This window comes from Antechinus flavipes, chromosome 1 (genome assembly GCF_016432865.1).
Source record: "Antechinus flavipes isolate AdamAnt ecotype Samford, QLD, Australia chromosome 1, AdamAnt_v2, whole genome shotgun sequence".
NCBI classification, from domain to species: domain Eukaryota; kingdom Metazoa; phylum Chordata; class Mammalia; order Dasyuromorphia; family Dasyuridae; genus Antechinus; species Antechinus flavipes.
This window is the reverse complement of record NC_067398.1, coordinates 397,495,640-397,517,756: the sequence shown is the minus strand read 5'-3', so window position 1 is coordinate 397,517,756 and position 22,117 is coordinate 397,495,640. Positions and strand designations below refer to the sequence as shown.

Below are 22,117 nucleotides of genomic sequence, written 5' to 3'. Positions count from 1 at the left end.
TGTGAGAAACTACTTATCATATTATTGTTAATTTATTTCTAATTATTGCATTTCTAAACTGTACTTATTCCCAAAATTTGGGAATATGCTTGAAATCCAATCTCATTATTTTAAAATATTTTTATGTTAGAGATGAAAATAGCCATTTAACTTTAATCTTTATTTTAAATTCTTTTTTTTTCAATTTTTTTCAATTCTTTTATTTTCCTTTAATGAAATTCTTAGAAAATACCAAAATGACTCAGTTAACAAAGATTAATTCCAACACAATTTCTTTTCATAAACTTTTTTTTAATCTGGCATAGACATAATTTAAGAGGTAGAGGAATTTATTTTAGCATGTGAACTAGCTCTCTCCCCTGACTTAGATTTGGGAACTTGATCCCTCCTATGACCTTCCTCATGTGACTGCCTGCTCTTTTGGTTCATGAGGGCATCCTCCCTCAGGAAACAGGTGGGACCTTGATTCTCTCTCCCTTTCTCTCAGATTAGTTTTCTTTCTCATACCTTAATCCACAAGGGAAATGCTTGAGTCTTGGACACTGTCATTGCTACTTCCTTTATAATCTCTGATGCCTCCAGATTTAGAAATGGAAAATATCCCTCCTGGTTCCATACCTAGGCTCCATGTCTTTGGCAAAAGTAACTTATGTAAAAAGGTGATAACTATTATAGTTTTTGAGCTTGCTGTTTAGCTTTATATCATAGATTAGTATTATTTAAATTTTTCAGTCATATTTTTCATATAGATAGATGGATAGATTTGAAATGCCCTATTCTTGGAAGAAAGCCAGCCATATCTTTAATATAAAAAGTCATTTATTCATGTGATATCTTTCAGATTAGACTTGAAAATAAGAAGGGCTAACTCACATTATAATGACCAATAAAGCTACCATCCCATTTCTTTTGTCCTAAGGGGATTTTGTTTTATCATACTGTCAAAATAGATCATTAACTATGGCTTAGAATAGTTTTTTTGTTAGACAGAATTTTTCATCACAATAATATTTGTACTAACTGTGTTTGACCTATAGGGAAATGTATTATTCAACAAGAGAGTTTGCTGGAAAGATGCTTATTTCTAGTTTTGCATGATGCATTTATTCAACATTATGAAGAATACAAAACTAGTATAAAGCATGATCCCTGCCCTCTAAGAACTTATGGTTTCATCAGTTACAATTTCCTAAGACTTTACATGTAAATCAGTCAAATAAAAATTCAAGCCAAGAGATAATTTGTGTAGGACACTGCTAAAGTCCAGAGAAATGAGATTTATATGCCTAGGGAAAATTTCATTAAAGAGGTAAACTGATGAAAGACCTTAAAGGATGAGCAAAATATAGATAAATACAGAGGATATGGTAGTAAATTCTAAGTGTATTGAAAAATATAAGTGAAATAGGGAATAGGGAATAATAAAGATACTGGTATGGTAAGAGAAGAGGTTATTTGTATTATTGTGGTAGTTGGACAACTAGAAAGGATCCAGTTTGTCTGGGAATTGAATGCCAGGGCAGGAATTTGGATATTTTTTCTGTAGCAACAGAAGAGCTACTTAATTCTATATAGATTGTTGAGAATACACTAAGTCCTGAAGGTAGAGAGACTAGTTGAGACAAGCTTTTGTCATAGTTCAGATTGTAACTAGGTTAAGGGTATGTGCATGGAATGGAAGCAATAGAGATGGCAAAATAATTAATAGGATTTATGCAGATAGTAACTATGGAAAATCATAGGATTATAGATTTGGAGCTGAGTGGAACCATAGAGGCTAACTAAACCACTTGTATTTTTTTTTAATGGATGAAAAAACATTCAGAGAGGTCCCAAGTCATACTGTCAATTTAATAAGAAGAAAGCAGTTAGGTGTTAAGTCTTTTTAATTAAGATGATTTGGGTACCATGATAATATTGATACCATTATTTGTACTATAAAGAAAGTTGTAATCACATTATTTAGAGCTTTAAAGGACTTTAGAGATCCTTTTTCTTTTTACAAATAAGGAAATTGATTCTCAAAGGCATTCAATGACTTGTCCAAATCATGCATTTTGTGAAGGATACTATGGATGCAAAGAGGTTTTCTGGTTCCAAGTCCAGCACTCTTTTCAGTAGAACCCAATGCAAGAGAGCCAGTTTTATTTTTTAGGGGGTAGAATAATACTTTTTTTCATATTTACATATAAAAACAATCTTTAACATTCATTTCCCAAAACTTTGAGTTCTGAAATTTCCTCCTTCTTCCCTCCTTCTCTTCCCACTAAGATAATAAACAACTTGATATAGGTTAAAAATGTGTAAAATAATGCATTAGTCACAGACACTCCCAAAAACAGACACACCTACACACACATGCATACATACACGTACATATACACACAAAGTAAAAAATAGAATGCTTTGATTTATAGTCAGATTCCATCAGTTCTTCCTCTGGAACTAGATAACATTTGTTACTATGAGTTCTTTGGAATCGTCTTGGATCATTATATTACTGAGAAAAATTAAGTCATTTATAGTTATCATTGTTGATCAACAACATTGATGTTTTTATGTACTATGTTTTGGTTCTCTTGGTTCTGCTCACTTCACTCTACATTAATTCATTTAAGTCTTCCCAAGTTTTTTCTGAAATCCATCTATTCATCATTTCTTATAACACAATAGTATCCATCACAATCATATATCACAACTTGTTCAGTCTTCCCCCAATTGATAGGCATACCCTCAATTTCCAATTTTTTTTACCACCACAAAAAGAACCACTATAAATATTTTTGTACAGATATATTTTTTCTTTTTTCTTTAATCTCTTTGGAATACAGACCTAGTGGTAGGATTACTGGTCATCATTCCAAATGGCTAAGGAAGTCATTTTTTTAAACAGCATGTAGAAATTAAGGTGACTATCCATGGACTATCCATGAGGAACTATCCATCAACTAGAAAAGGACCTCCAGAGAGAAATCAGTTTATAGTTGAAGCCACTAGAATTTGTTGCCCATCTATAAATAGTCATTAGTGAGTACTTATTAAGTGCCAACTATGTTCCAGGCACTGGTGATACAGAGTTTAAAAAAAAAAAAAGAAAAGAAAAGAAAGTCCCTGTTATTAAAGAGCTACAATTTAATAGGGGAAGAAAATACACAAAAGAAAGAGATAAGAAAAGAGATAGGGAGGTACTAGTTAACATGATATTCGTGAAGTTAAAGACAGGTAGGACCACTGATAGAACTTTTCAGGCAACTCTTTTTTTTTTTTTTTTCTGAGCCCTTTCTAATTTCTTGTTCTTCCCCTGGAGGGGAGAAGAAACTGAGGGTGTTGAAAAGATTTGTTGTAATTCAATGGTATCTGACTTTTTGTTTACCCCATTTGGGTTAGGTTTTTTTTATTTTTTTAATTTTTTTGGCAAAGATACTGTAGTAGTTTACTATTACCTTCTCCAAGAAAACTGAAGCAAACACGGTTAAGTGACTTGTCCAGGGTCACACAGCCAGTAAGTATCAAAAGAGAGAATCAAAAGAGCATGATGAAATTCCAGGTGATGAACTTATCCTAGGGAAGAATGGGGAGGTGAGAGGGAACAGGAATATAGGCATTATCTTACTGGAGTTGAAACCATACAAAATCACTGATGGAAAATAAAGAGATGAGGAATAAATCTTAGAAAATGGACACAGTTAAGGAACAGGAGGAGAAAAAGGGTCAAGAAAACACAGACAATTGTAATGCTGTGTGCCATAAAATAAACCCAAAGCATTTAATTTTAGCAGTTCTCTACAAACTGACTTTTTCTTTTAAAAAAAAAAAAGTTATTTGTCACAATTGGAAATCATTATGCAAGGCACCATCCTAGACCCCAAGTACACAATGAAAAGTGAAACCTCTTTTTCTCCCACAGCTCACAATCTAATGGGAAAGATAACATGCAAATTACAATTTGTAAACGAGATTTAGAGGATAAAATGGAGATGATATTTTAAGGGCAAAAAGGAATAATGAAAAATGTATCACAATTTTAAATTACCATTCTATTTTCATGCTCAAAAAATTTTAGTCACAAATCAGGCCACAACAAAACCAAAATTAAGACAATATTTTAAAGAAGTATTCTGAATTGTTTGATAATCTGGGAATGGTCCTAGTGATGTAGGAAAGATTTGACATGAAATGTTGATCACAGAGAACTATTTAAACATGATGCAAGAGGATTTTGTTTATTTGCCCAATTAACTCCATTAACTTCTATGTTTAAAGAACATTAAAAAGCCATGGAAAAGACTTAATTTGGCCTTTTTCTTAAATTTAGGAGCATATTGCTTTTGAATATCAGAATCAGATGTCAATCTTGAACATTTAATCTTAATTTCTTACTCATCTGAACTTCCCTCTTCTTTGGGCAGAGGTATTTCATATTAGTTGGCATAGGCGCTTTGATATCAATAGTCTCCCTTTTGGAGTCCAAATCAGTAATTTATCCATCATCTGTCTGCTTTCTAATTGAGAGGCGTTGTTTGCTTTATTTTGCAGGGGAAAATTAAAGCAAAAGTAATAGTAAACTACTAAGAAGTGGTATGACTTCTAGGCATCCTTCCCTTCTGTTTCTAGAATCAGTTCTGCTAAACAGCAACTGTTGGAGCACCATGTTGGTCACATAAAATTAGAACTCTAAAATCAGATGTCATCAGGCAAGAAATAAGAATCAATCATGTAAAAATAGATGTAGAATAAATCATAGTCATATGCATTATAGGATTGAGATGCTCCATCTTTAGCAAGGAGACATTTAAGTACAAGGAAATTTAGTTTGTATCAGCATTCTTTTTAGAGCAAAGCAAATGCTCATTTTCCTATCCTATTTCAATAGTATTAATTTAATACTTTGGTAGATCTGTAACCTTATCATCTGTCTATATATTTCCTTGAACAATGCAAGGATCTCTTCCTTCTCATCCTTTATGACACTGTCCATGTTTTCTTTGTGATCCTGTGTGTTTTATTTAATGTCTTTAAATTTTTTTTTTCTGAGAAAAAGTCCATAGATTTCATCACTGTCAAAGAGTTCATAACATACAAAAAGGTTAAGAACCCTTGATACAAGATGAGTAACTTGGCCAAGGTAAATGAGGTAGAAAGGGTTTGAACTTAAATCCTCTGAACTCACATCTCCTGTTCATTCCACTACATCATTCTTGCTATGTATGCCTCATCCTTTAGATTTCTCTCCATTTCTCCAAAGTCTTCCTATCAAGGTCGATATATTTTCTTTATGAAGACTTCCCTTTCCATTCCAAGCTGTAATTGAAGTTTCAACTCTCTTACACACACACACACACACACACACACACACACACACACACACACACATTTATATTTATATATGTATGTATGTACTTACATACATATCTTATTTAGAATTTCACTAGAACTTTGTCACTATGATGTCTCTCCTATTTTTTATCTTTAAGATGTATTATTTATTTTTACATCTTTCTACATTTAATTGATACAAATCAACTTTCATAAAAAGGAGACCACAAAAGTCTAAAAAACATCTTATTTAGTGAATACTTGACTTACTTACAAAAGTGATACTTATCACTTAATCCTGTTTGCTTCATTTTCCTTGTCTATAAAATGAACTGGAGAAGGAAATGGCAAACTTTCATAAGAAAACCCCAAATGGGGTCACGAAGTGTTGGATATGACTGAAAAACAACTATAACAACTGATATCAAAAAACAAGTATGGTAGCTCTCTTGTCCTTAACAACTAAAAAAATTATTATTTTTTTCTATCTTTTCCATCTTTGTTTTCTACTGTTTCTGATTTTACATGAAATGCCCTCAAGATGACTGCTCATTTTTTCTCCCATTAAGCTTTTATAAAACAGCTGGTTTTGCTTTATACTTATCTTTGTTTTTCAAGGTGATATCACCACCATCCCTTTCTGTATGATTTTATAAATGAATTTATATCCCTTACCTGTGTTTTCCTTAGCTGTCAAATTATGCTGCTTTGTAAGCATGGTGATGCATGCCTGTGGACACTTTTACTGGCAATCCTGAGATCAATAGGTTGCTGAGGTTTGGGAGTTCTGAACCACAAGGTGTTTGGTTCTTTAGTCTATACTAAGTTACCAATGTTGTAAGCTAACATGGATGGGAATGGACTGCCAAAGAAGGGATGATAAAGCCAAGACTGAAAATGGAAGAAGTCAAAGTTCCAGAAGCAATTAGTAGTTGACTCATGTTAACGAGTAGACAATGCATTTTCAGCCTAGATAAAATAGGAGACTTAAACCTTTAAAAAAAAAAAAACTAATATGGAAATATAGTAGGAAAAAAACTGTATTAAAGCCAGAGAATATGAGACTGAATTCTAGTTCTGATACTTAGTACTCATGTGACCTCAAGAAAGTTTACTTCCGCCTCTCAGTCTATTCCCATCATTATAATTAGGAGTTTGTCTTCCATCTGGACTTCTTAAACTTTTTCCACTCCTGACCATTTTTCCCCAAAAATTTTTTGTGATCCCAGGCATACAGGTATATAAAGTAGGTATACAAATCAAACATTTTCTGATAATAAGCCATAAGAAATTCATCATAAAATAATTCTTTGATATTCATATACGTTTATTATTTATTTAAGATAAAAGCAAGTTCACATAATAATAAGATGGATGTGCTTGTTTGTTTTTGCATAAAGAATTAAGTCTTGGTGGAATATTTAATACCTTTTACTGTTACCAAAATTTTCACAAATCTTATATTCACTTACATGATTACCATATGGGATTGTGACTCAAAGTTTAAGAAGCTTTGCACTAAATAGCCTCAGAAGTCCCTTCCAACTATCAATTCATGGTGTTTTTGTGAAAAGAGATATTTGGGATGCTTACGTTTAAATTTTATGTTTATTAAATTAAAAATAGAATAATTTGGAATATTATGGTGAAATAAAAGCCAAAATCTAGTAAAAAAAAATGTATTTTCGAAAGAAGTAGTGAGATATAAGACTCTAGTGTTGATTCTAATTCTTCCCCCACTTTGGCAAATTGATGGGATAATGTACATTAAAATGGCACAGAATAATTTGGTAAAAAGAATGGGAATCTCTATGTTGCAATACCCTGATCAGAGAGCTAACAGGGCTATTTCAGTGTACACTAGAACCCTAAGGGGCATGAATCAATCCTTATGATTTCTTCATCCCAACAATGTCTTATGAAATTACATAGAATTGTTCATGTCTTAGGTGCTCAATATACACATACATATATATATATACATACATATATATATATATATATATATTCTGATGAATGACTGATTAAATAAATAAATGAACTAACAAATGAATGCACAAATTAATGTATCTGGCAACATGAAGAATCACTTCTTCATGATACATTTAAAAAAATTAGAATGAATAAAGAGAAAAGGAAAAAGAGAAAATTCTTTTTCTAGGAGCCTTTCATAAAATCAAATAGATTTAAAGTAAAAAGTTTAAATCTCTTTAAATCTAGGGATATATTCTATCCTGTAGCTGCATTAAGTGGTTTTTAGATTAGTTTTAAATAGCAACATTTTCTTGTTATATTTCTATGGATTGCTGATTGTCAAATATTTATATTGGCAGTGTTCTTTGCTCTATAAGTTTTATATTGGCTGAATTAACAGAGTTCCTTCATCTTATTGGGCACATGCCATTTTTTTCTAGATAAGGTGTATAAATATACATAATTGCTGTTAAATGGATTTCTTCAGCATTTTCATCCTTAAAAATCACAGCAATATGATATAGGCTCTTCCCCAATTACTTCATGCCCTTTGCATCACCCACTTATGAATTTCTAGATCCAAACATCCATCACTTTACTTTACTAGAACTTCAAGTATAAATTGTAGAATCAAAGGATCATAGAGCTAGAAGAGACCTTAGAAATCATTTAGCCAAAACTTATTTTACAGTTGTAGGACCTGAGGCCTTGAGAGGTGAAACCTTTTCCTTATGACCACAATAGTAGTAGTAGTTTTAACTAAGATACCTGATACTTAATCCAGAACTCTATCCATTACACTACTTTGCCATTCCCAAGATAAATTTGATCAATTTCCTACTGTGCTATATAAGTCAAGAAATAAGTTATCTAGGGATCTTCCATTGATTTATGTCCATATTCTATGGTCAGAATCATTGGTGCCTTTTCCCCTATAACAGCAACTAAATTCTCTTCTTATACCCAGAGTTAAGAAGCAAGGTGAGCCAAAATAAGACATGCCTCCAAGGTTACAGTGAATTTTTCTTGCAACCTTTATTGTTCATGAATATTGGTTATTGAATAATAACTTATGTTATTCAACCTTTTTGAACCTTTATTCTGATATCTTTCTGCAATATTATTTCTGTCTAACTACGATACTGCAGGTCCTTTCATGCTATTAAAGAAAATTTAAATAACACATTCCTAAAACTTCTCAAAAATTTAATAATTAATGAAAGAATATAACAAATCGGACACTGATCATAGGACTAATTAATTTTCAAAGAAAAGATGATGCGGTTTTTTAAAAATAAATTTATGTAATGGTGATTCAGTTTCACATAACCTTCTTGGTTCTGATTTGTGTAAGGAAATATTCTTTTTTTGGTGCAAAGTACAGAATTTAAAAAAAATTTAACACCAAAACAGGACAAAATTTCTAAAAGAGCTTAGCTAATCATTTTTCCTACCACAGCTGCAAATTTTTTTTCTTTCTTCATAAAACCCAAGTTTTTCTCTAAATCTCTTCTATCCAAAAAAAGCTTCCTTTTCAAAGATTTTTAATGAAGTAAAAAATGATATATTCCTTACAGAAATTATAACTACTACATATAGGCATGAAAACCTGTTATCAAGTATAGAAAATTCTGCATTTGATGAAACTTACAACTTTTCTAAACATTTCAAAATATTGCTTAATCATATTTTCTTCTGCATTTTCTTTCACTGTTTATAAGCAATCTACACTCATTGCCTCCACTTTCTCTTCTCATTTCACTAGTTTAAATGATATAAAATTAAAGCAGTAGTGGGTAACCCTTTAATATATTAGCGAATTGTTTTATGAGTTACTCTGCTCTCCCACCCTCCAATCCCACTCCCAATTCCTCAAAGCAGACATAGCAGGGCATGGAACAAGTGTCTAGGTTTATCAACTACCTTGTTCTCCAATATCCATTCTCTTGACTGAAACAAGACAGTTTGTGACTTGGGAATAGAATTGTACTAGGCACCAGATAAGAATGCAAGGCAAGGGAATCCATTGATGAGGGGAAGTTTTATGTTTGTCTTTCTTTCTTTTTTTTTATCTCTCTCTCTCTCTCTCTCTCTCTCTCTTTCTCTCTCTCTCTCTCTCTCTCTCTCTCTCTCTCTCTCTCTCTCTTCTATCAATTATCTTTTGAAATGCTATAAATTCTGAAGGAATTTTATACACGAGTTTTCTCTGTCAGGATGGAAATGTTTCTTCAGACTCTGACAGCAGATGTTGTTTTAATTAAAACACACATCACTTCAATTAGTATTTTAAAGAGAAGCCTAATTTCCCAGACAAGGTGATTTATCAGATCACGCTAAGCCTGGTTGCTTTAATAACTTGATTTCACTAGCCAATCTCAGAGGAGGAAGGAAGCTACAGAGTAAATCTGGAGCTGAATTTCCATTAGCACATTGGGTGGAATGCTATTTTTTTCTCCAAACATATAAAAAAATCCAGAGACTAACAGAATCAACATTGTTGTTCCATTTGAATGAGATGTATTATCCATGTAAAGTGAGGACACCTGTTAGAGAATTGGGGGACCTGGGAGAAGTAAAAAAGAGTTACTTGGAAAAATAGAACTCTATATAAATGGAAGGCTAAATTATTATTTTATGAAGTGAGACTTAATGAATCCTCCATTAGGATTATTTCATAATTTGAGGCTAGAGTGAGATAAGTGGAAGCAAAATTGAAAACTGCTCAGATTTAAGTGAATCCTTATGGAGCCCAAAACATCAGACATTCTTAACAACTTTTGTGTCATAGACCCCTCTGGAAATCTGATACAGTCTATGAACTCCTCAGAAGAAACTTTTTAAGTGAATAAAATAAAATTAATTTTAAAACCTGATTATCTTGAAATACAGTTTTACAAATATTTCCTTAAGAAAAAGTTCATGGACCCCAAGTTAAATACTCTTGCACTAAAGAAAAATACTCACAGACACATTATCAAGGAAGTTTTTTCTATTTGACTATGTAATAGCAGAGGGAAATCTTTCATTTGGGGATGCTGCTTATGAAAATTATGGAATGAAATAGCCATGCTCAAATAAATAATTTCACAAACTCCTAAGAGAAAAAAAACACCTTTTAAAACTACAAATTTTTAGATGCTTCCTGCTCGGAGCCAGAATTGGAATGAAGAGTCATAAACAAGCACATTGGCTTGTTGTTGAAATTGAAAGTGATGACTCAGACCATTATTGTTAGTTTTATGTGATAATTATTTGTAAATTACTTTCAGAGAAATTTATAATAAGATAACCTTGGAAGCACCTGTCCTTTTATAATATGATAATTCCAGAAGAAATTAATATCGTAAGGAGGCAGAATGTATATGAAATTGAAGGCACATTACTTTGCATTATAACATTTAGCTATCTGGATAATTTCTTGATAACTGGTTTTAAAGGGTGACCTGTTACAAGACAAATACCATGGTATCCTGCTGCTTAAAAGTAAGCACATGAAATCTTTGTTTTCAGATTTATGAGTTACAAAATTCAGATGTTGAGGCCAGAGAACTGAGGAAAGGTGTTTAAAGACATATTTGTTTGGGATTATATACACTGATAGCCTGATGGTTTGAGTAATATGGTCTTCAATTTAAACCAAAACCAAAAAAAAAAAGCTTGTCTATCATAATTCTACAGAGGAGTGGAAGAAAAGTGGATCAAAAGTTTTTAATTTATTAGTCCATAAAGGAAGATGTGGTTGTAAAATATAGTTAGACTTCATGTAACTTCCCTTCCTCTTTAGGAATACAGGAACATTTTTCCCCCTTAGGCATAAATGGGATAAGGTGAAGGAGAGATGAGAGAAGCTGACATCAGGAAAATATACTTATATTTCAAATACTTGAATGGCTTTCATGTGGAAGATTGATTAGACCCATTTTATCTGATTCTATAAGGCATAATTAGAAGCAATGAGCTGAAGTTGTGAAGAGACAATTGAGGTGTGATGTCAGAAAATACTTCTAAATAATTAGAGTTATCCATAAGGCTGACTCTGCTTTTTTGTAGGGGAAAGGGAAACACATTTTCAGGAACAAGATTAGTTTTGATGGACAGTGAGGTCACTTCCAACTCCCGTTCTATAATTCTAGGAATGACTGGGTCTTGTGGCTTATATAGACAAATATTGGCTAAAAACCAACAATGCCCTTTTGTATCTGTTTTACCACCTCTTCTCCAACATCTGTCATTTCTATTTGTCATCTGTCAGTTTGATAGACATGAGGCAGAACTTAAGTAACTTTGGTTCCATAATCATTAGTTATTAATAACATTTTTGTATCATTGTTGATTCATTTCTTCTTTTGAAAATTACTTTGAACTCTCTTCTAAAATTCTGGAAATTATTTAATTTTATTGGAATGGCTGTGGAGTGAAATCACTTCACAAAATATTTTGAACTAAATGTATTACTTATTGTATTTACAGAGAACATTAGTTTCTGTACAATATGTTGTGTCAAGGTGAATACTGGTCTCAACTTGCAGTGTCACTAACAGTATTAATACCTGGGGTTAAAACATAATTTCAGCTATTACTAAGAACAAAGGGGAAATCATAAGAGAGATTTCAGGAGCTTATTTTGACATAATCTTTCACAACTCATATTGAAATTAAGATATCTTAAACCTCTTTACTTAAGGATTCTAGTTTTACCTTTCCATTTCATTGCAGCTTATTCTGTTTAATACTGATTTAAACAGTAGGCCATTAAGACCATACAAAAATAATATTCATTCAAAATCTTGAAATAAAATATAAGCTTTAAGTATCAGCTCTTTATTTCTGTGCGGTAGATTTCCTCCTAAAAGATGTGAAATCATTTAGTGTTTGTTGGACAGGATCCAGAGGATAGTCTCATTTGACCTTTTTATTTTAATAATGAGGAAACTGTGAGTGTAGTGGTACTTTTTACAGAAATGGAAAAGTTTGGAACAGGGTTAAATTTTGGTGATAATATAATAGGATCAGTTTTGGACATGTTGAGTTTGAAATATGCATAGGACTTCCATTTTGAAATGTCTGATAAGGAGTTAGTGACTTAAAACTCTATCTCAGTGGAAAAACATCCTTGCAAGAGAAAAAGACAGAGAGAAAGACAGAGATAGAGACAGAGACAGAGAGATTTATAAATCATCTCCACAGCATTTCTAAATTCCTTTCATCCTCTCACAGTGGGATATGTTCTAATATTTCTAATAAAAGATTATCAAGAGAAGCAGGGAGAAATTAAATGTAGTAAATTATCTCATACAAAAAAGGAATGAATGAAAGAATATTTACAGTGGCACTTTGGGGCAGACATCAAAGAAACCTTATTCTCATCAAAACTGGGATAAATATGGAATAAGACATACATGTAATTGGGTATGAAAGTCTTCTTAACTTACAGAGAAATAGGAGGATGAGGGAATAGGGTGAGGTATAAATTCTTAGAAGGATGTAAAGAGTAGGAAAAAAGTGGTCAGGAATGATTAGACTTCTGAGGAAGTGTAGGGTTAAAAAAGGGGGGGAAATAATGATAAGCAATGTGGGGAAATAGGACAGAAGGAAATACACAACTAATAAATATAACTTTGAGTGTGAATGGCATGTGCTCCCACATAAAATGGAAACAGCAGAATGGATCAGAAACAATATGTTGCATTCAAGAAATTTTAAAATGAAAAACATATAAAATGAAAATAAAGAATTTGCGTAGAATTTATTAAACTTTAGCTGGGGATTTATTTTTTTAAAAAGCAGTAGTAGGGATCATGATCTCAAAGCTAAAGTTAAAATATATTTAATTAAAAGAGATAAGCAGGGAAAGTACATTATATTAAAAGGTACCATAGATAATGAAGTAATATCAGTAATAAGAATATGTGCAGTAAATGGTATGGTATCCTAATTTATAAAATAAAAGGTAAATGGATTACAGTTGGAAATAGAGAACAAACCTATAATAGTGAGGAACTCTGAACTAGATGAATCTATGAAAAATAAATAAGAAAGATATCATGGAGATAATAGAATCTTAGCTAGATATGATAGACATGAGGAAAAAATTATGTGAATTGGATGGAATATGCCTTTTCTCAGTAGAATACAGAACTTTTAAAAAATTGATTATATATTACAGCATAAAAACCTTATAGTCAAATGCAAAGAAGCAGAAATAGTAAATACATCCTTTGCATTTAATAAAGGACCATGGAATCATAGATTAAAATGGATTGCAAACTAATAATTAATCTTAAAGAATGAATAAATAAAAGAACAAATTATAGAAACAATAATTTTATTAAAGAGAATGACAGTAACAAGACAACATATCAAAACTTAAGGGATATAGCAAAAGTGGCAATTGAAGGAAAAATGTATATCTTTAAATGCTTACATCTATGAAAATAGAAAAAAGCAGATGAATAAATTGAGTATTCAATTTGTTTTAAAAACTAGGAAAAGAACAAATTTAAAATTTTCAGTAAAATACCAAATTGGAAATCCTGAAAAGTAAAGGTAAGATTAATAAAACTGAATGCAAGAAAACCATAGAATTAATAAATTTAGGGGCTGATTTTATGAACAAGAAACAATAAAAGAGATAAACTATTGATTAATATGATTTCAAAAAGAGATATTAAACCAAATCACTTGCATTAAAATATGAAAAGGGTGCCTGCACCATAATAAAGATGAAAATAAAGCATTATTTGGAGTTATTTTGTCTAATTATATGCCAATAAATTTAAGAATTTAAGTGAAATGGAAGAATACTCACAAAAATATAAACTACCCAGAATAACAGAAGAAGAAATAGTATATCTAAATAAACCTATGTTAGAAAAAAAAAACTTAATATACCATGAATGAACTTCCTAGGCAAAAAGTATTTACAAGTGAATTTCACCAAACATTTAAAGATCAGCTAATTTTAACATTAAATTATTTGGAATACAAAAGAAAGAATCCTACTAGATTCTTTTTATGAAAAAAAAATATGTTGCTAATAATACCTAAACAAAAACAGAGAAAGGAAATCATAGATCAACTTTACTAATGAATATTGAGGCAAAAATCCTAAATCTTATACTAGCCAGGACATCACAATAGGCAGCTAGGTTGATAGAGTGAATAGAGTGCTGGGTCTAGAATCAGAAAGTCTCATCTTTCTGAGTTCAAATCTGATCTTGGGTACTTACTAGCTGTATGACCCTGGTCAAATCACTTTATTCTGTTTGCCTCAGTTTCCTCATCTGTAAGTGAACTGGAGACAGAAATGGTATCTTTGCCAAGAAAACCCCAAATGGGATCTCAAAGAGTTGGACACAATTGAAAGTGACTAAATAGGAACAAAATACTACAAAAATAGTCACAGATTATATACTGTGACTTGGGATTTTATACCAGGAAAACAAGGCAGGTTCAGTATAATGAAAACTATTAACACTATTAATTATAAATAAAATTAACAGAAATAATGTTATTACATTAATAAATGCAGAAAAACCTTTTGACAAAATACAACATGGACTTGAAAACAGAGGTATAAATGGATCTTTTTCTTATAATTATAAGAGGTATCTACCTCAAACCATCAGCAAGTATTCCCTGTACCTGGGATAAATTAGAACACTTCCTAATAAAATCAGGAGTGAAATGAGGACACTCATTATTATCAGTATTATTCATTATTATACTAGAGATGCTATCAGTAGCAGTGAGAGAAGAAAAAGAAATTAAAGGAATCAAAATGGCCAATAATGTGATAATTTTTTGCAGATGATATGATGGTATACTTGGAAAATCTTAGAGATTCAACTAAAAATTAATTGAAACAATAATTTTAGGAAAGTAGCAGGTACAAAATAAATCCACATCATCAGCATTTCTATATATTAACAAAGTCTTCAAAGAGGGATATTAAAAGATATTTCATTTAAAGTAACATTAGACAACATAAAATAGCTTGGGAGTATGCCTGCCAAGACAAAACCTGGAACTATATGAATTATAATACACCCTTTATAAAAATAAAGTCAGGTTTAAATAACTGGAGAAATCTCACTGTAAGCCAAGCCAATATAATAAAAACTACAATTTTACCTAAACTAATCTACTTATTCAGTGCCTTATCAGTTAAACTACCAAAAAAAATGATTTTATTGAGCTAGGGAAAATAGTTCTTTTGAAAGAACAAAAGATGAAGAATATCAAAGAAATTAATGGAAAAAATGTAAAGGAAGGAGGTCTACCAGTACCAGATCTTAAATTTCATTATAAGGCTATAATTATTAAAACTATCTGACCCTGGCTAAGAAAAAGTATCTTGGATTAGTGGAATATGGTATACAACCACCGTAGTAAATGATTATAGTAACTTCATTGTTTCATAAATACAAACATCTAAGCTTTGGGAATAAGAATTCAAAAATTTCTGGGAAAAATAGCAGTTTGACAGAAAGTTAGGTATAAACCAGTATCTTATACCATTTACCAAGATAAGGTCAAAATGATTACGTGGACTAGACATAAAGGAAGATGTCTTTGACATATTTCATAGTTTGTCTAAGACTTATGCTAGATGACCTCTGAGGTACCTTTCTATTCTGTTATTCTAAAACTGAGGTCAGTTTGGTACTATATTTGTGGATTAAAGAAAAGTGGTAAACCTCATTGTATTCTGTCTTGATCAGACCTCATTTGGATCAGATTGTCAATTAAGTAGAGGAACTGCTGAGCTAGGCTCAGACAAGTATTTCTAGAGTAGCCTGAGAGCACTGAAGGTAGGATCTGGACAGAAAAAAAAATGAATAAATGTTCATATTAAGCCTACTATGTGCTGAGTATTGAGTCAAATGTCTCTTTTAAAAGAATGAATATTTCATTGGATTCCTACAACATCCCTATGAGGAGGTACTATTATTATTCCCATTTTGCAGTGAAGGAAACAGTCAAAAGGAAGATTAGTTACTAGCTCAACAATTTTCAGTGTCAGAAAATTAAGCCAGTTCACTGTGCTACCAACTGCTATAACAAATAATAAGGAACCCACAACTGTGGAGTTGAAACAGACCTCCCCATAGCCATCATAGCCATATAGGCAAAAGAATTCCATTTATGACATACCTGACAAATAATCATTAAGCCTTTGTTTGAAAAGCCTCAGAGAGGAGTAACCCACTAAAACTCCCAGACAGCCTATTCTATTTTTGGACAGCTCTAATTTATTAGGAAATTTTTACTTATCTCAAGCCTAAATTTATCTCTTTGCTCTTTCCTCCCATGATTTCTATTCTGCCCTACTGGGCTAAGTCACATAAATTTCATCCTTTTGGGGGACAAAGACACTTGAAAGAAGAGAGAACTTAAAAATAAATGCCCTCTGGGGCAGTGTGTAGTGGCTAGAGCATCAGCCCTGACATCAGGAGGAGCTAAGTTCAAATGTGACCTCAGACACTTAACACTTCCTAGCTGTGTGACCCTGGGCAAGTCACGTAACCCCAGTTGCCTCAGCAAACAAATAAATAAATGCTCTCTGTATTATGGACAGAGCTCTCCCACTTTTTACCACCCTCAGTAATTTCTTCTTTATATAAACTCCTAAAGCATTTACCAAATCTATCCCACAAATTAAAGCTCAATCATAAATTCATCAGTCAGCTAGATTTTCTAATTAAACTGTAAGTTTCTTGAAGATTACCATCATTCCTAACAATTCTTTAGCTTCCATGGCAGCTAGTATAGTCTGGAATCAAAAACAGTGCTCAGTGAGTACCTCTCAGTTAGCTGACCAGTTGTTTGCTTGTATCTTATAAGTAGCCTTCCTCTTTTAATGATGTATAAAAAAACCTCTACATACCAGTAGAGTATATTATCCAAATATGGTCATCAAATTGGGATCAAAATGAGTAGGGTTAGCATCTCTAATGAGTTAGAAATGGTTTCCACAAGCAATTTTCACATTTTCTTTTTCTATACTGCAGTTCCCTGGGGGACTATATAAAGAAAAGTGGGGGAATACCTCAAGTGAAATGTCATGCAAGATTTAGGGATTACAATCAAAACTAATTAAGGATACAATATGAATTTTATACTAGATCATATTTTCATGTCTCCATGTAAAATATTATTAATAAGACAATGAATACTGTATTTAAAGCCTCTGGGGGACTAATTAAATAAAAATAAGTTCAGCTTTCATGATTGTGGAAACCTCCCCCAAAAATTGACATCCACAATCATAAAAATCTGCCTTATTTGCTGGATTCAGTTCTTTAAAAATTATAATTAGATGTAGTTGGAAATGATTGGTATTTTAAACAAAGTTTTAGTAAATAATGCTGTGTTTAATGGTGATAGCATAGATTGTCAGCATACTATTATACATTTGGAAATATATTTTATAATTTTTTAAAAGTTCTTTCTACCTCTAGAAATGGCCTTTACTAGGATTCTGATCTTTATACTTTCATTATCTCCTCACACATGCAGGCAAAAGCCTGTTTATCTACAGACAGACAACTATTTCTTGGCTCATTAACTAAAAACAGATTCTTCATGGAAATAAAATTTTGAAAAATATATAACAACTATTGATGTGTCTCTATAGACACTAACTGAAAATATAAGATAACAAATATGCTCAAATTATTTTTGAAAACTTGTAGGTCACATTTCAAAGAATTTTCAAATTTTACTTAATTGTTTAATTATACTATTCCCAAATGCCTGTAATAGCTTATCAGTGCTTTGCCATTTAAGGGACTGTTTCTGTTTTATAAGCAGCTGTGAAAAGAGCTCAGCATCAATCTAACTTAAAAGAGTAGGAACTCTGGCTCTCTACCTGTGTTCTCTAAACTTGGGATACCTTTGGGCAGATTAGTTATTTGACTTAAAGCAAGTTTTTCAAGGTTGTTATTCATTTCTTCACTTTCTTCTCTGATTCACTCTTTAGTCTGGATTTTCAAATATAATCCCTGAGACTCTGAGATCTTGTACAAGCAGATGCAGTGCCAGGCCTGGAAACAGGATGACTTAAGTTCAAATCAGAAAGAATCACTAAGAGTCAGACATGAATGAAAGGACTGAACTTTGGGTTTAGGGAAAGGAGCTAGGTAGCTTAGTGGATAAAGCAGAGGGCTTGGAGATAGGAAGATTCAAATTCATAAGTTCATATCTGACCTCAGACACTTACTACTTGTGTGACCCTGGAGCAAGTTATTCAGTCTTGTTTGCCTCAGTTCCTCATTTGTAAAAATGGGCTAGAGAAGGAAATGGCAAACTATTTTAATATTTTTGCCAAGAAAACCCCAAAATGGGGTCACAAAGAGGCAGACATGACTAAAATGACTGAACAGCAAGCTGAAAGCCTATTACAGTTTTCTTATCCATATTTATTAACGAAACTGCTTTTACTCAGTAAATAATTCATATTTGGCTGTCCCATGACATACTCCTCTTGAGGCTATCACTTATTCCTATACAAGGTATGGTATAAATAGTCCATTATTTAATCAAAGTATTATAATGAATTCATAAAGAAGCTCTTTGACATAGATGAATTTTAGAATTCAGGTTTACCTATGGCCCAAATTAATATATATATATGAAAATATCACACAGAAATGAATCTTTTACTTCCAAATGTAGTTGTTTCAGTATAAGATTTTTTTCAAATAACTACATTTGGAACTAAGATTCATTTCTATGTGAGATTTGTGTATATATGATAAATGCACTTATTTTAATTGATTTGGCTTTTAGTTTTTATAGCAAACATATCATTTTCTATATAAAACATCAAATAACTAAAATACACTGTCAGTGCTTCTATGCCATGGATATTTTCATAAGCAAAATGTAATTTTTAATCCACACTATGTGTGTATATGTGTTTGAATATATATGCATATATATAACAGATATATTGACAGGAAGCAAATGAAAGGACAACTGATGAAAAAAGCTGATTAATTTTATTCTATCCCATATAATTCACCTGAGTTTGAGCAGTAATGATAGGGATAGAGTCTCATTCTTCCTTAGCTCATTCCATGTTACCTCCCTTATTTCTCCATGTCCATCCTGCCAACCCAATCAATTCTAATGAGACAGAGCTGAGATATGGAGATATAATCTGGAGAAATGGGAATAGTCCATGTATGACCTAAACCAATCAGCCCTTTATTTAAGAGATCATGAGCTGGGAAAACAACAATATAAGAGGATATATAATTTCTTATATATATATTAACTAACTATGTTGCTTTTTAGCTCTTCTATGAGTATAACAGAAGACATTAATTTCAAAACACAAATGAATCAAATAAATGTTTTTCCATTTAACAATTAGTATACTTTCAGAAATATAGTATTGCTTTCTACTTCTTTTACTCATTAATATTTTCCTCTCCTAAATTCACATCAAAAGTGACTTAATATATTTATTGTATTCATCTGCCCATTAGATTGTGATTTTCTTGTGGGCACAGACATTTTGCTTTTCTCTGTTTCCCCAATGCTTAATATAATGCTGACACATAATAAGTACTTATTAAAGGCATTGATTTGACATGAGTTGATATTTTAAAGCTTTGCAATTTCCTCCCAGAACACGGAATAATTTGTGGAGAATTTTGAGATCTTTGGTCCAAGACGCTGGGTAAAAAGAGTGCTCTAATTGTGTAGTAAAATTGTAATAATATAAAATACATATATTTCAAATAGACTGAAAGACTGCAGTTGCATCCAAATATAAGTTCTTTTGAATAAAATTATATTGGCTATATGAGATTTTACTGTACTTTGTGTAATATTTAGCGATTGAAAACAATTAGAAGACTAAGCAGATTTCCAGGAAACATTAATTCCTTCTCTTTACTTTGCCTTTTATAGTGCTTTCTAAATTAAAATCTTCTTATTATTCCTTTTAACAGAGAGGAGGTAGTGATTCAGAACCAGCAAAACCTATGTTCAAATCTTATCTCTGATACATTTACTTGTAATCTTGAGCAATTGTATTAACCACTCAGTACCCTACAGTGCTGATCTATTTTCAGCAGTTTTCCTGGCCAGGAGTTCCAGAACAGCAAGACAAAAACACACATATAAAGCACCTGCTATGTGCAAGAGGCTGTGTTAGACACTATCTCAAAACTATAATCTTAGAATTATTTTGCAACTTTTGCCTTACTATTAGTAAAATTGATAAAAAAAAACCATTGGTTCAGATCATATATGAAATATTCATATTCCTATTTCTTCACATTTTATCTTTACATCTCAGTTCTGTCTCATTGGGATTCATTGGGGCTGTCAGATTGGACATGGAGAAATATAAGGGAAGTAACATGGAATGAATTAAGGAGGCATGAGACTCTTTACATGTTCCTCAAAATCAGGTGAATTACCCGAGATACAATAAATTGTCTTTTTAAAGATGTATTCATGTAATTAAGAGATGAGTGACTATTGCAAGGATACTTGATTTCATGAGGTTATAGAACTAAGAATGAAGAGCTCCTTCCATCAAGCTAATAGAAACTTTTCTAAGTCTTGAAGTACAGGGAAACTAAGTGATTAGTTCAGATCAGAGGATAGCTCAAATATTTGTGACTCTTAACCCAGAATTCTATCTACCACTACCTTTTTGTGGGTGGCTAATTTTTTGAAGAAGAGAGAACTAGATAAGAGTGTCAGTCCTGGAATTAGGAAGACCTGAGTTCAAATTTGAGCTCAGATACTCACTAGCTTTGTGAGCCTTGCCAGTCACTCAACTTCTGTCTATCTTAATGCACTAAAGAAGAAAATAGCAAACCAGTCCAGTATCTTTGCCAAGAACACTCCATGGACAGTGTGGTGCTCAGAGTCACAAAGGATTGTTAATGATTGCACAAAAACAATTTCTTGGGGAAAGGAGTCAGTGTTCATGAAATCTGATTCAGTCAAAGGCTTCCTTTGAAACAGAAATTCTTTTCTTAAGAATAACCAAGTTACATAAATAATCATTAGAAAAATATGATCATTAGTGTTTGAATTATATGTATGCAAAAACTTCACTTGTCCATAGGTCAGGCATCTGGCAATATCAGTCACATAGAACAGAGTTGTGAATTGGGAAATCAGGGAAAAAGACCTCCAAGTTAAAAGGAAATATCACCAAGGATATACCCTTTACATTATAGAAAATGGTCAATTAGATCTCATCTAGAACATAAGGCAGCAAAATTAGAAGTTTTAAGCCAATTTTTGGAGAGAGGTAGGGATTCTAAGAGGCAGAAGGGAAGGAAGAGGAGATATATTCCAGGTGTGGAACAAAGATGACCTAGGAAAAAGCATAAAAATAGGAATTGGAATGTCATGTATGAGAAAGAGCACAATTCACAGCTTGATAGGGAAAATACAAGAGAAGACACCAAGCTGATTGCTCTGGTTATCCTCACCCATTGGAAGCTGCAGCAGATGAAGGGCTCCATGCCAGTGAGTTAGAGATTGGAAGAATTTTTTGTTATATCATGCTAAGTCTACAATTCTAGGGTTTAGGGGCTAAGGATTAGGCAAATAGGGCTTTTCCCCTCCTCTATCTGAGTCTCAGCTTCTCCCTCGAGTCCCCCCCCCCCTTTCATTTCTTATTCTTAATCATTCTATCATTTCTGCTTTCTCATTCTCCTTCACCTAGCTCTTCCTCTTATTTAGGGAGGAGGAGACACTCTTTCTTCCTCTCTCCTTTTTTCTTCTTTATACTGCTTAATTTCTCTTCTGTGTTGTCATTTTACCTTGCAAGTGCTCACTTTCCTCA

At 32.2% G+C, this 22,117-nt stretch overlaps 1 protein-coding gene across 4 annotated transcripts in view; it reads left to right on the top strand.

Annotated features, from left to right (window-relative positions):
• Window positions 1–22,117, top strand: part of CTNND2 (catenin delta 2) — a 1,133,181-nt gene that overhangs the window by 1,014,512 nt on the left and 96,552 nt on the right. The window lies entirely within an intron of this gene.